This window comes from Notothenia rossii, assembly GCF_949606895.1.
Source record: "Notothenia rossii genome assembly, contig: scaffold_26, whole genome shotgun sequence".
Classification (NCBI taxonomy): Eukaryota; Metazoa; Chordata; class Actinopteri; order Perciformes; family Nototheniidae; genus Notothenia; species Notothenia rossii.
The window spans coordinates 273,504-287,900 of record NW_027639632.1 but is presented as its reverse complement, the minus strand read 5'-3'; positions in this window follow the sequence as shown (position 1 = coordinate 287,900).

Sequence of the window (14,397 nt, the reverse complement as noted above, 5' to 3'; positions counted from 1 at the left end):
TCCCAGTCTCGTAGCTGTGAACAGCTGTGATCGCAGGAAAATGCTGTTCCAAAGATTTCTCAGTATATCTCCGGGACATTTCCCTGGCTTTCCCACCGTCACAATGGACAAACGAGACATGAAATAACATCAACAGATCAAGACGAAGCGAATGGAAGTACCCCCGGAGTCATAGCATGTGTAAATCGAGACGAAACATCTCTCTCTCCCCCGCCTGCTTGCGAAGGGGAGGGGCAGTTTACACACACACACGCAGCTGCTGCATGCAGCAACGCACACACAGGGAGGAGATGGCAGAGAGAATGCACTCCCCTGAAAACTCCCCTTGAATTCCTCCAGACTCAGAAAATGTAAAAGTTCACTTTTTGGAGATCCATAGAAAAAGGGTGAAAATGGAAAGAAGTATTCGAAAATAGTGCCTCATAAGGCGGGTAGAGTCCTTTGAAAACTCCCCTTGAATTCCTCCAGACTCAGAAAAAGTCAAAGTTGACTTTTTGGAGATCCATAGAAAAAGGGTGAAATTGAAAAAAAGTATGCCACAGCATGGATTCGAACACGCGACCAACCGCATCCAGGGGCGAGCGTTAACGCAGTGAGCCACTGGACCTGAGTACTCAAACATGCCTACTTGTGCATCTTAGACACTCTGAATTCACTAAATGTACAACCTTTTCTCCATCAAAATGAACAAATGAGACATGAAATAACATCTCCAGATCAAGACGAAGCGAATGGAAGCGGTCCCAGCCTCGTAGCTTTGAACAGCTGTGATCGCAGGAAAATGCTGTTACAAAGATTTATCAGTATATCTCCGGGACATTTCCCTGGCTTTCCCACCGTCACAATGGACAAACGAGACATGAAATAACATCAACAGATCAAGACGAAGCGAATGGAGGTACCCCCGGAGTCATAGCATGTGTAAATCGAGACGAAACATCTCTCTCTCCCCCGCCTGCTTGCGAAGGGGAGGGGCAGTTTACACACACACACGCAGCTGCTGCATGCAGCAACGCACACACAGGGAGGAGATGGCAGAGAGAATGCACTCCCCTGAAAACTCCCCTTGAATTCCTCCAGACTCAGAAAATGTAAAAGTTCACTTTTTGGAGATCCATAGAAAAGGGTGAAAATGGAAAAAAGTATTCAAAAATAGTGCCTCATAAGGCGGGTAGAGTCCCTTGAAAACTCCCCTTGAATTCCTCCAGACTCAGAAAAAGTCAAAGTTGACTTTTTGGAGATCCATAGAAAAAGGGTGAAAATGAAAAAAAGTATGCCACAGCATGGATTCGAACACGCGACCAACCGCATCCAGGGGCGAGCATTAACGCAGTGAGCCACTGGACCTGAGTACTCAAACATGCCTACTTTTGCATCTTAGAAACTCTGAATTCACTAAATGTACAACATTTTCTCCATCAAAATGAACAAATGAGACATTAAATAACATCTACAGATCAAGACGAAGCGAATGGAAGCGGTCCCAGCCTCGTAGCTGTGAACAGCTGTGATTGCACGAAAATGCTGTTACAAAGATTTCTCAGTATATCTCCGGGACATTTCCCTGGCTTTCCCACCGTCACAATGGACAAACGAGACATGAAATAACATCAACAGATCAAGACGAAGCGAATGGAGGTACCCCCGGAGTCATAGCATGTGTAAATCGAGACGAAACATCTCTCTCTCCCCCGCCTGCTTGCGAGGGGGAGGGGCAGTTTACACACACACGCAGCTGCTGCATGCAGCAACACACACATAGGGAAGAGATGGCAGAGAGAACGCACTCCCCTGAAAACTCCACTTGAATTCCTCCAGACTCAGAAAATGTAAAAGATCACTTTTTGGAGATCCATAGAAAAAGGGTGAAAATGAAAAAAAGTATGCCACAGCATGGATTCGAACACGCGACCAACCGCATCCAGGGGCGAGCATTAACGCAGTGAGCCACTGGACCTGAGTACTCAAACATGCCTACTTTTGCATCTTAGAAACTCTGAATTCACTAAATGTACAACTTTTTCTCCATCAAAAAAATGAACAACTGAGACATTAAATAACATCTACAGATCAAGACGAAGCGAATGGAAGCGGTCCCAGCCTCGTAGCTGCGAACAGCTGTGATCGCAGGAAAATGCTGTTACAAAGATTTCTCAGTATATCTCCGGGACATTTCCCTGGCTTTCCCACCGTCACAATGGACAAACAAGACATGAAATAACATCAACAGATCAAGACGAAGCGAATGGAAGTACCCCCGGAGTCATAGCATGTGTAAATCGAGACGAAACATCTCTCTCTCCCCCGCCTGCTTGCGAGGGGGAGGGGCAGTTTACACACACACACAGCTGCTGCATGCAGCCACGCACACACAGGGAGGAGATGGCAGAGAGAATGCACTCCCCTGAAAACTCCCCTTGAATTCCTCCAGACTCAGAAAATGTAAAAGTTCACTTTTTGGAGATCCATAGAAAAAGGGTGAAAATGGAAAAAAGTATTCGAAAATAGTGCCTCATAAGGCGGGTAGAGTCCCTTGAAAACTCCCCTTGAATTCCTCCAGACTCAGAAAAAGTCAAAGTTGACTTTTTGGAGATCCATAGAAAAAGGGTGAAAATGAAAAAAAGTACACCACAGCATGGATTCGAACACGCGACCAACCGCATCCAGGGGCGAGTGTTAACGCAGTGAGCCAATGGACCTGAGTACTCAAACATGCCTACTTGTGCATCTTAGAAACTCTGAATTCACTAAATGTACAACTTTTTCTCCATCAAAATGAACAAATGAGACATTAAATAACATCTACAGATCAAGACGAAGCGAATGGAAGCGGTCCCAGCCTCGTAGCTGTGAACAGCTGTGATCGCAGGAAAATACTGTTACAAAGATTTCTCAGTATATCTCCGGGACATTTCCCTGGCTTTCCCACCGTCACAATGGACAAACGAGACATGAAATAACATCAACAGATCAAGACGAAGCGAATGGAGGTACCCCCGGAGTCATAGCATGTGTAAATCGAGACGAAACATCTCTCTCTCCCCCGCCTGCTTGCGAGGGGGAGGGGCAGTTTACACACACACGCAGCTGCTGCATGCAGCAACACACACATAGGGAGGAGATGACAGAGAGAACGCACTCCCCTGAAAACTCCCCTTGAATTCCTCCAGACTCAGAAAATGTAAAAGATCACTTTTTGGAGATCCATAGAAAAAGGGTGAAAATGAAAAAAAGTATGCCACAGCATGGATTCGAACACGCGACCAACCGCATCCAGGGGCGAGCATTAACGCAGTGAGCCACTGGACCTGAGTACTCAAACATGCCTACTTTTGCATCTTAGAAACTCTGAATTCACTAAATGTACAACTTTTTCTCCATCAAAATGAACAACTGAGACATTAAATAACATCTACAGATCAAGACGAAGCGAATGGAAGCGGTCCCAGCCTCGTAGCTGCGAACAGCTGTGATCGCAGGAAAATGCTGTTACAAAGATTTCTCAGTATATCTCCGGGACATTTCCCTGGCTTTCCCACCGTCACAATGGACAAACAAGACATGAAATAACATCAACAGATCAAGACGAAGCGAATGGAAGTACCCCCGGAGTCATAGCATGTGTAAATCGAGACGAAACATCTCTCTCTCCCCCGCCTGCTTGCGAGGGGGAGGGGCAGTTTACACACACACACAGCTGCTGCATGCAGCCACGCACACACAGGGAGGAGATGGCAGAGAGAACGCACTCCCCTGAAAACTCCCCTTGAATTCCTCCAGACTCAGAAAATGTAAAAGTTCACTTTTTGGAGATCCATAGAAAAGGGTGAAAATGGAAAAAAGTATTCGAAAATAGTGCCTCATAAGGCGGGTAGAGTCCCTTGAAAACTCCCCTTGAATTCCTCCAGACTCAGAAAAAGTCAAAGTTGACTTTTTGGAGATCCATAGAAAAAGGGTGAAAATGAAAAAAAGTACACCACAGCATGGATTCTAACACGCGACCAACCGCATCCAGGGGCGAGCGTTAACGCAGTGAGCCACTGGACATGAGTACTCAAACATGCCTACTTTTGCATCTTAGACACTCTGAATTCACTAAATGTACAACTTTTTCTCCATCAAAATGAACAAATGAGACATGAAATAACATCTACAGATCAAGACGAAGCGAATGGAAGTGGTCCCAGCCTCGTAGCTGTGAACAGCTGTGATCGCAGGAAAATGCTGTTACAAAGATTTCTCAGTATATCTCCGGGACACTGCCCTGGCTTTGCCACCGTCACAATGGACAAACGAGACATGAAATAACATCAACAGATCAAGACGAAGCGAATGGAAGTACCCCCGGAGTCATAGCATGTGTAAATCGAGACGAAACATCTCTCTCTCCCCCGCCTGCTTGCGAAGGGGAGGGGCAGTTTACACACACACACGCAGCTGCTGCATGCAGCAACGCACACAGAGGGAGGAGATGGCAGAGAGAATGCACTCCCCTGAAAACTCCCCTTGAATTCCTCCAGACTCAGAAAATGTAAAAGTTCACTTTTTGGAGATCCATAGAAAAAGGGTGAAAATGGAAAAAAGTATTCGAAAATAGTGCCTCATAAGGCGGGTAGAGTCCCTTGAAAACTCCCCTTGAATTCCTCCAGACTAAGAAAAGTCAAAGTTGACTTTTGGGAGATCCATAGAAAAAGGGTGAAAATGAAAAAAAGTATGCCACAGCATGGATTCGAACACGCGACCAACCGCATCCAGGGGCGAGCATTAACGCAGTGAGCCACTGGACCTGAGTACTCAAACATGCCTACTTTTGCATCTTAGAAACTCTGAATTCACTAAATGTACAACTTTTTCTCCATCAACATGAACAACTGAGACATTAAATAACATCTACAGATCAACACGAAGCGAATGGAAGCGGTCCCAGCCTCGTAGCTGCGAACAGCTGTGATCGCAGGAAAATGCTGTTACAAAGATTTCTCAGTATATCTCCGGGACATTTCCTTAGCTTTCCCACCGTCACAATGGACAAACAAGACATGAAATAACATCAACAGATCAAGACGAAGCGAATGGAAGTACCCCCGGAGTCATAGCATGTGTAAATCGAGACGAAACATCTCTCTCTCCCCCGCCTGCTTGCGAGGGGGAGCGGCAGTTTACACACACACACAGCTGCTGCATGCAGCAACGCACACACAGGGAGGAGATGGCAGAGAGAACGCACTCCCCTGAACACTCCCCTTGAATTCCTCCAGACTCAGAAAATGTAAAAGTTCACTTTTTGGAGATCCATAGAAAAAGGGTGAAAATGGAAAAAAGTATTCGAAAATAGTGCCTCATAAGGCGGGTAGAGTCCCTTGAAAACTCCCCTTGAATTCCTCCAGACTCAGAAAAAGTCAAAGTTGACTTTTTGGAGATCCATAGAAAAAGGGTGAAAATGAAAAAAAGTATGCCACAGTATGGATTCGAACACGCGACCAACCGCATCCAGGGGCGAGCATTAACGCAGTGAGCCACTGGACCTGAGTACTCAAACATGCCTACTTTTGCATCTTAGAAACTCTGAATTCACTAAATGTACAACTTTTTCTCCATCAAAATGAACAAATGAGACATGAAATAACATCTACAGATCAAGACGAAGCGAATGGAAGCGGTCCCAGCCTCGTAGCTGTGAACAGCTGTGATCGCAGGAAAATGCTGTTACAAAGATTTCTCAGTATATCTCCGGGACATTTCCCTGGCTTTGCCACCGTCACAATGGACAAACGAGACATGAAATAACATCAACAGATCAAGACGAAGCGAATGGAAGTACCCCCGGAGTCATAGCATGTGTAAATCGAGACGAAACATCTCTCTCTCCCCCGCCTGCTTGCGAAGGGGAGGGGCAGTTTACACACACACACGCAGCTGCTGCATGCAGCAACGCACACAGAGGGAGGAGATGGAAGAGAGAATGCATTCCCCTGAAAACTCCCCTTGAATTCCTCCAGACTCAGAAAATGTAAAAGTTCACTTTTTGGAGATCCATAGAAAAAGGGTGAAAATGGAAAAAAATATTCGAAAATAGTGCCTCATAAGGCGGGTAGAGTCCCTTGAAAACTCCCCTTGAATTCCTCCAGACTCAGAAAAAGTCAAAGTTGACTTTTTGGAGATCCATAGAAAAAGGGTGAAAATGAAAAAAAGTATGTCACAGTATGGATTCGAACACGCGACCAACCGCATCCAGGGGCGAGCATTAACGCAGTGAGCCACTGGACCTGAGTACTCAAACATGCCTACTTTTGCATCTTAGAAACTCTGAATTCACTAAATGTACAACTTTTTCTCCATCAAAATGAACAAATGAGACATTAAATAACATCTACAGATCAAGACGAAGCGAATGGAAGCGGTCCCAGCCTCGTAGCTGTGAACAGCTGTGATTGCACGAAAATGCTGTTACAAAGATTTCTCAGTATATCTCCGGGACATTTCCCTGGCTTTCCCACCGTCACAATGGACAAACGAGACATGAAATAACATCAACAGATCAAGACGAAGCGAATGGAGGTACCCCCGGAGTCATAGCATGTGTAAATCGAGACGAAACATCTCTCTCTCCCCCGCCTGCTTGCGAGGGGGAGGGGCAGTTTACACACACACGCAGCTGCTGCATGCAGCAACACACACATAGGGAAGAGATGGCAGAGAGAACGCACTCCCCTGAAAACTCCCCTTGAATTCCTCCAGACTCAGAAAATGTAAAAGATCACTTTTTGGAGATCCATAGAAAAAGGGTGAAAATGAAAAAAAGTATGCCACAGCATGGATTCGAACACGCGACCAACCGCATCCAGGGGCGAGCATTAACGCAGTGAGCCACTGGACCTGAGTACTCAAACATGCCTACTTTTGCATCTTAGAAACTCTGAATTCACTAAATGTACAACTTTTTCTCCATCAAAATGAACAACTGAGACATTAAATAACATCTACAGATCAAGACGAAGCGAATGGAAGCGGTCCCAGCCTCGTAGCTGCGAACAGCTGTGATCGCAGGAAAATGCTGTTACAAAGATTTCTCAGTATATCTCCGGGACATTTCCCTGGCTTTCCCACCGTCACAATGGACAAACAAGACATGAAATAACATCAACAGATCAAGACGAAGCGAATGGAAGTACCCCCGGAGTCATAGCATGTGTAAATCGAGACGAAACATCTCTCTCTCCCCCGCCTGCTTGCGAGGGGGAGGGGCAGTTTACACACACACACAGCTGCTGCATGCAGCCACGCACACACAGGGAGGAGATGGCAGAGAGAACGCACTCCCCTGAAAACTCCCCTTGAATTCCTCCAGACTCAGAAAATGTAAAAGTTCACTTTTTGGAGATCCATAGAAAAGGGTGAAAATGGAAAAAAGTATTCGAAAATAGTGCCTCATAAGGCGGGTAGAGTCCCTTGAAAACTCCCCTTGAATTCCTCCAGACTCAGAAAAAGTCAAAGTTGACTTTTTGGAGATCCATAGAAAAAGGGTGAAAATGAAAAAAAGTACACCACAGCATGGATTCTAACACGCGACCAACCGCATCCAGGGGCGAGCGTTAACGCAGTGAGCCACTGGACATGAGTACTCAAACATGCCTACTTTTGCATCTTAGACACTCTGAATTCACTAAATGTACAACTTTTTCTCCATCAAAATGAACAAATGAGACATGAAATAACATCTACAGATCAAGACGAAGCGAATGGAAGTGGTCCCAGCCTCGTAGCTGTGAACAGCTGTGATCGCAGGAAAATGCTGTTACAAAGATTTCTCAGTATATCTCCGGGACACTGCCCTGGCTTTGCCACCGTCACAATGGACAAACGAGACATGAAATAACATCAACAGATCAAGACGAAGCGAATGGAAGTACCCCCGGAGTCATAGCATGTGTAAATCGAGACGAAACATCTCTCTCTCCCCCGCCTGCTTGCGAAGGGGAGGGGCAGTTTACACACACACACGCAGCTGCTGCATGCAGCAACGCACACAGAGGGAGGAGATGGCAGAGAGAATGCACTCCCCTGAAAACTCCCCTTGAATTCCTCCAGACTCAGAAAATGTAAAAGTTCACTTTTTGGAGATCCATAGAAAAAGGGTGAAAATGGAAAAAAGTATTCGAAAATAGTGCCTCATAAGGCGGGTAGAGTCCCTTGAAAACTCCCCTTGAATTCCTCCAGACTAAGAAAAGTCAAAGTTGACTTTTGGGAGATCCATAGAAAAAGGGTGAAAATGAAAAAAAGTATGCCACAGCATGGATTCGAACACGCGACCAACCGCATCCAGGGGCGAGCATTAACGCAGTGAGCCACTGGACCTGAGTACTCAAACATGCCTACTTTTGCATCTTAGAAACTCTGAATTCACTAAATGTACAACTTTTTCTCCATCAACATGAACAACTGAGACATTAAATAACATCTACAGATCAACACGAAGCGAATGGAAGCGGTCCCAGCCTCGTAGCTGCGAACAGCTGTGATCGCAGGAAAATGCTGTTACAAAGATTTCTCAGTATATCTCCGGGACATTTCCTTAGCTTTCCCACCGTCACAATGGACAAACAAGACATGAAATAACATCAACAGATCAAGACGAAGCGAATGGAAGTACCCCCGGAGTCATAGCATGTGTAAATCGAGACGAAACATCTCTCTCTCCCCCGCCTGCTTGCGAGGGGGAGCGGCAGTTTACACACACACACAGCTGCTGCATGCAGCAACGCACACACAGGGAGGAGATGGCAGAGAGAACGCACTCCCCTGAACACTCCCCTTGAATTCCTCCAGACTCAGAAAATGTAAAAGTTCACTTTTTGGAGATCCATAGAAAAAGGGTGAAAATGGAAAAAAGTATTCGAAAATAGTGCCTCATAAGGCGGGTAGAGTCCCTTGAAAACTCCCCTTGAATTCCTCCAGACTCAGAAAAAGTCAAAGTTGACTTTTTGGAGATCCATAGAAAAAGGGTGAAAATGAAAAAAAGTATGCCACAGTATGGATTCGAACACGCGACCAACCGCATCCAGGGGCGAGCATTAACGCAGTGAGCCACTGGACCTGAGTACTCAAACATGCCTACTTTTGCATCTTAGAAACTCTGAATTCACTAAATGTACAACTTTTTCTCCATCAAAATGAACAAATGAGACATGAAATAACATCTACAGATCAAGACGAAGCGAATGGAAGCGGTCCCAGCCTCGTAGCTGTGAACAGCTGTGATCGCAGGAAAATGCTGTTACAAAGATTTCTCAGTATATCTCCGGGACATTTCCCTGGCTTTGCCACCGTCACAATGGACAAACGAGACATGAAATAACATCAACAGATCAAGACGAAGCGAATGGAAGTACCCCCGGAGTCATAGCATGTGTAAATCGAGACGAAACATCTCTCTCTCCCCCGCCTGCTTGCGAAGGGGAGGGGCAGTTTACACACACACACGCAGCTGCTGCATGCAGCAACGCACACAGAGGGAGGAGATGGAAGAGAGAATGCATTCCCCTGAAAACTCCCCTTGAATTCCTCCAGACTCAGAAAATGTAAAAGTTCACTTTTTGGAGATCCATAGAAAAAGGGTGAAAATGGAAAAAAATATTCGAAAATAGTGCCTCATAAGGCGGGTAGAGTCCCTTGAAAACTCCCCTTGAATTCCTCCAGACTCAGAAAAAGTCAAAGTTGACTTTTTGGAGATCCATAGAAAAAGGGTGAAAATGAAAAAAAGTATGTCACAGTATGGATTCGAACACGCGACCAACCGCATCCAGGGGCGAGCATTAACGCAGTGAGCCACTGGACCTGAGTACTCAAACATGCCTACTTTTGCATCTTAGAAACTCTGAATTCACTAAATGTACAACTTTTTCTCCATCAAAATGAACAAATGAGACATTAAATAACATCTACAGATCAAGACGAAGCGAATGGAAGCGGTCCCAGCCTCGTAGCTGTGAACAGCTGTGATTGCACGAAAATGCTGTTACAAAGATTTCTCAGTATATCTCCGGGACATTTCCCTGGCTTTCCCACCGTCACAATGGACAAACGAGACATGAAATAACATCAACAGATCAAGACGAAGCGAATGGAGGTACCCCCGGAGTCATAGCATGTGTAAATCGAGACGAAACATCTCTCTCTCCCCCGCCTGCTTGCGAGGGGGAGGGGCAGTTTACACACACACGCAGCTGCTGCATGCAGCAACACACACATAGGGAAGAGATGGCAGAGAGAACGCACTCCCCTGAAAACTCCCCTTGAATTCCTCCAGACTCAGAAAATGTAAAAGATCACTTTTTGGAGATCCATAGAAAAAGGGTGAAAATGAAAAAAAGTATGCCACAGCATGGATTCGAACACGCGACCAACCGCATCCAGGGGCGAGCATTAACGCAGTGAGCCACTGGACCTGAGTACTCAAACATGCCTACTTTTGCATCTTAGAAACTCTGAATTCACTAAATGTACAACTTTTTCTCCATCAAAAAAATGAACAACTGAGACATTAAATAACATCTACAGATCAAGACGAAGCGAATGGAAGCGGTCCCAGCCTCGTAGCTGCGAACAGCTGTGATCGCAGGAAAATGCTGTTACAAAGATTTCTCAGTATATCTCCGGGACATTTCCCTGGCTTTCCCACCGTCACAATGGACAAACAAGACATGAAATAACATCAACAGATCAAGACGAAGCGAATGGAAGTACCCCCGGAGTCATAGCATGTGTAAATCGAGACGAAACATCTCTCTCTCCCCCGCCTGCTTGCGAGGGGGAGGGGCAGTTTACACACACACACAGCTGCTGCATGCAGCCACGCACACACAGGGAGGAGATGGCAGAGAGAATGCACTCCCCTGAAAACTCCCCTTGAATTCCTCCAGACTCAGAAAATGTAAAAGTTCACTTTTTGGAGATCCATAGAAAAAGGGTGAAAATGGAAAAAAGTATTCGAAAATAGTGCCTCATAAGGCGGGTAGAGTCCCTTGAAAACTCCCCTTGAATTCCTCCAGACTCAGAAAAAGTCAAAGTTGACTTTTTGGAGATCCATAGAAAAAGGGTGAAAATGAAAAAAAGTACACCACAGCATGGATTCGAACACGCGACCAACCGCATCCAGGGGCGAGTGTTAACGCAGTGAGCCAATGGACCTGAGTACTCAAACATGCCTACTTGTGCATCTTAGAAACTCTGAATTCACTAAATGTACAACTTTTTCTCCATCAAAATGAACAAATGAGACATTAAATAACATCTACAGATCAAGACGAAGCGAATGGAAGCGGTCCCAGCCTCGTAGCTGTGAACAGCTGTGATCGCAGGAAAATACTGTTACAAAGATTTCTCAGTATATCTCCGGGACATTTCCCTGGCTTTCCCACCGTCACAATGGACAAACGAGACATGAAATAACATCAACAGATCAAGACGAAGCGAATGGAGGTACCCCCGGAGTCATAGCATGTGTAAATCGAGACGAAACATCTCTCTCTCCCCCGCCTGCTTGCGAGGGGGAGGGGCAGTTTACACACACACGCAGCTGCTGCATGCAGCAACACACACATAGGGAGGAGATGACAGAGAGAACGCACTCCCCTGAAAACTCCCCTTGAATTCCTCCAGACTCAGAAAATGTAAAAGATCACTTTTTGGAGATCCATAGAAAAAGGGTGAAAATGAAAAAAAGTATGCCACAGCATGGATTCGAACACGCGACCAACCGCATCCAGGGGCGAGCATTAACGCAGTGAGCCACTGGACCTGAGTACTCAAACATGCCTACTTTTGCATCTTAGAAACTCTGAATTCACTAAATGTACAACTTTTTCTCCATCAAAATGAACAACTGAGACATTAAATAACATCTACAGATCAAGACGAAGCGAATGGAAGCGGTCCCAGCCTCGTAGCTGCGAACAGCTGTGATCGCAGGAAAATGCTGTTACAAAGATTTCTCAGTATATCTCCGGGACATTTCCCTGGCTTTCCCACCGTCACAATGGACAAACAAGACATGAAATAACATCAACAGATCAAGACGAAGCGAATGGAAGTACCCCCGGAGTCATAGCATGTGTAAATCGAGACGAAACATCTCTCTCTCCCCCGCCTGCTTGCGAGGGGGAGGGGCAGTTTACACACACACACAGCTGCTGCATGCAGCCACGCACACACAGGGAGGAGATGGCAGAGAGAACGCACTCCCCTGAAAACTCCCCTTGAATTCCTCCAGACTCAGAAAATGTAAAAGTTCACTTTTTGGAGATCCATAGAAAAGGGTGAAAATGGAAAAAAGTATTCGAAAATAGTGCCTCATAAGGCGGGTAGAGTCCCTTGAAAACTCCCCTTGAATTCCTCCAGACTCAGAAAAAGTCAAAGTTGACTTTTTGGAGATCCATAGAAAAAGGGTGAAAATGAAAAAAAGTACACCACAGCATGGATTCGAACACGCGACCAACCGCATCCAGGGGCGAGCGTTAACGCAGTGAGCCACTGGACATGAGTACTCAAACATGCCTACTTTTGCATCTTAGACACTCTGAATTCACTAAATGTACAACTTTTTCTCCATCAAAATGAACAAATGAGACATGAAATAACATCTACAGATCAAGACGAAGCGAATGGAAGTGGTCCCAGCCTCGTAGCTGTGAACAGCTGTGATCGCAGGAAAATGCTGTTACAAAGATTTCTCAGTATATCTCCGGGACACTGCCCTGGCTTTGCCACCGTCACAATGGACAAACGAGACATGAAATAACATCAACAGATCAAGACGAAGCGAATGGAAGTACCCCCGGAGTCATAGCATGTGTAAATCGAGACGAAACATCTCTCTCTCCCCCGCCTGCTTGCGAAGGGGAGGGGCAGTTTACACACACACACGCAGCTGCTGCATGCAGCAACGCACACAGAGGGAGGAGATGGCAGAGAGAATGCACTCCCCTGAAAACTCCCCTTGAATTCCTCCAGACTCAGAAAATGTAAAAGTTCACTTTTTGGAGATCCATAGAAAAAGGGTGAAAATGGAAAAAAGTATTCGAAAATAGTGCCTCATAAGGCGGGTAGAGTCCCTTGAAAACTCCCCTTGAATTCCTCCAGACTAAGAAAAGTCAAAGTTGACTTTTGGGAGATCCATAGAAAAAGGGTGAAAATGAAAAAAAGTATGCCACAGCATGGATTCGAACACGCGACCAACCGCATCCAGGGGCGAGCATTAACGCAGTGAGCCACTGGACCTGAGTACTCAAACATGCCTACTTTTGCATCTTAGAAACTCTGAATTCACTAAATGTACAACTTTTTCTCCATCAACATGAACAACTGAGACATTAAATAACATCTACAGATCAACACGAAGCGAATGGAAGCGGTCCCAGCCTCGTAGCTGCGAACAGCTGTGATCGCAGGAAAATGCTGTTACAAAGATTTCTCAGTATATCTCCGGGACATTTCCTTAGCTTTCCCACCGTCACAATGGACAAACAAGACATGAAATAACATCAACAGATCAAGACGAAGCGAATGGAAGTACCCCCGGAGTCATAGCATGTGTAAATCGAGACGAAACATCTCTCTCTCCCCCGCCTGCTTGCGAGGGGGAGCGGCAGTTTACACACACACACAGCTGCTGCATGCAGCAACGCACACACAGGGAGGAGATGGCAGAGAGAACGCACTCCCCTGAAAACTCCCCTTGAATTCCTCCAGACTCAGAAAATGTAAAAGTTCACTTTTTGGAGATCCATAGAAAAAGGGTGAAAATGGAAAAAAGTATTCGAAAATAGTGCCTCATAAGGCGGGTAGAGTCCCTTGAAAACTCCCCTTGAATTCCTCCAGACTCAGAAAAAGTCAAAGTTGACTTTTTGGAGATCCATAGAAAAAGGGTGAAAATGAAAAAAAGTACACCACAGCATGGATTCGAACACGCGACCAACCGCATCCAGGGGCGAGCGTTAACGCAGTGAGCCACTGGACATGAGTACTCAAACATGGCTACTTGTGCATCTTAGAAACTCTGAATTCACTAAATGTACAACTTTTTCTCCATCAAAATGAACAAATGAGACATTAAATAACATCTACAGATCAAGACGAAGCGAATTGAAGCGGTCCCAGCCTCGTAGCTGTGAACAGCTGTGATCGCAGGAAAATGCTGTTACAAAGATTTCTCAGTATATCTCCGGGACATTTCCCTGGCTTTCCCACCGTCACAATGGACAAACGAGACATGAAATAACATCAACAGATCAAGACGAAGCGAATGGAAGTACCCCCGGAGTCATAGCATGTGTAAATCGAGACGAAACATCTCTCTCTCCCCCGCCTGCTTGCGAAGGGGAGGGGCAGTTTACACACACA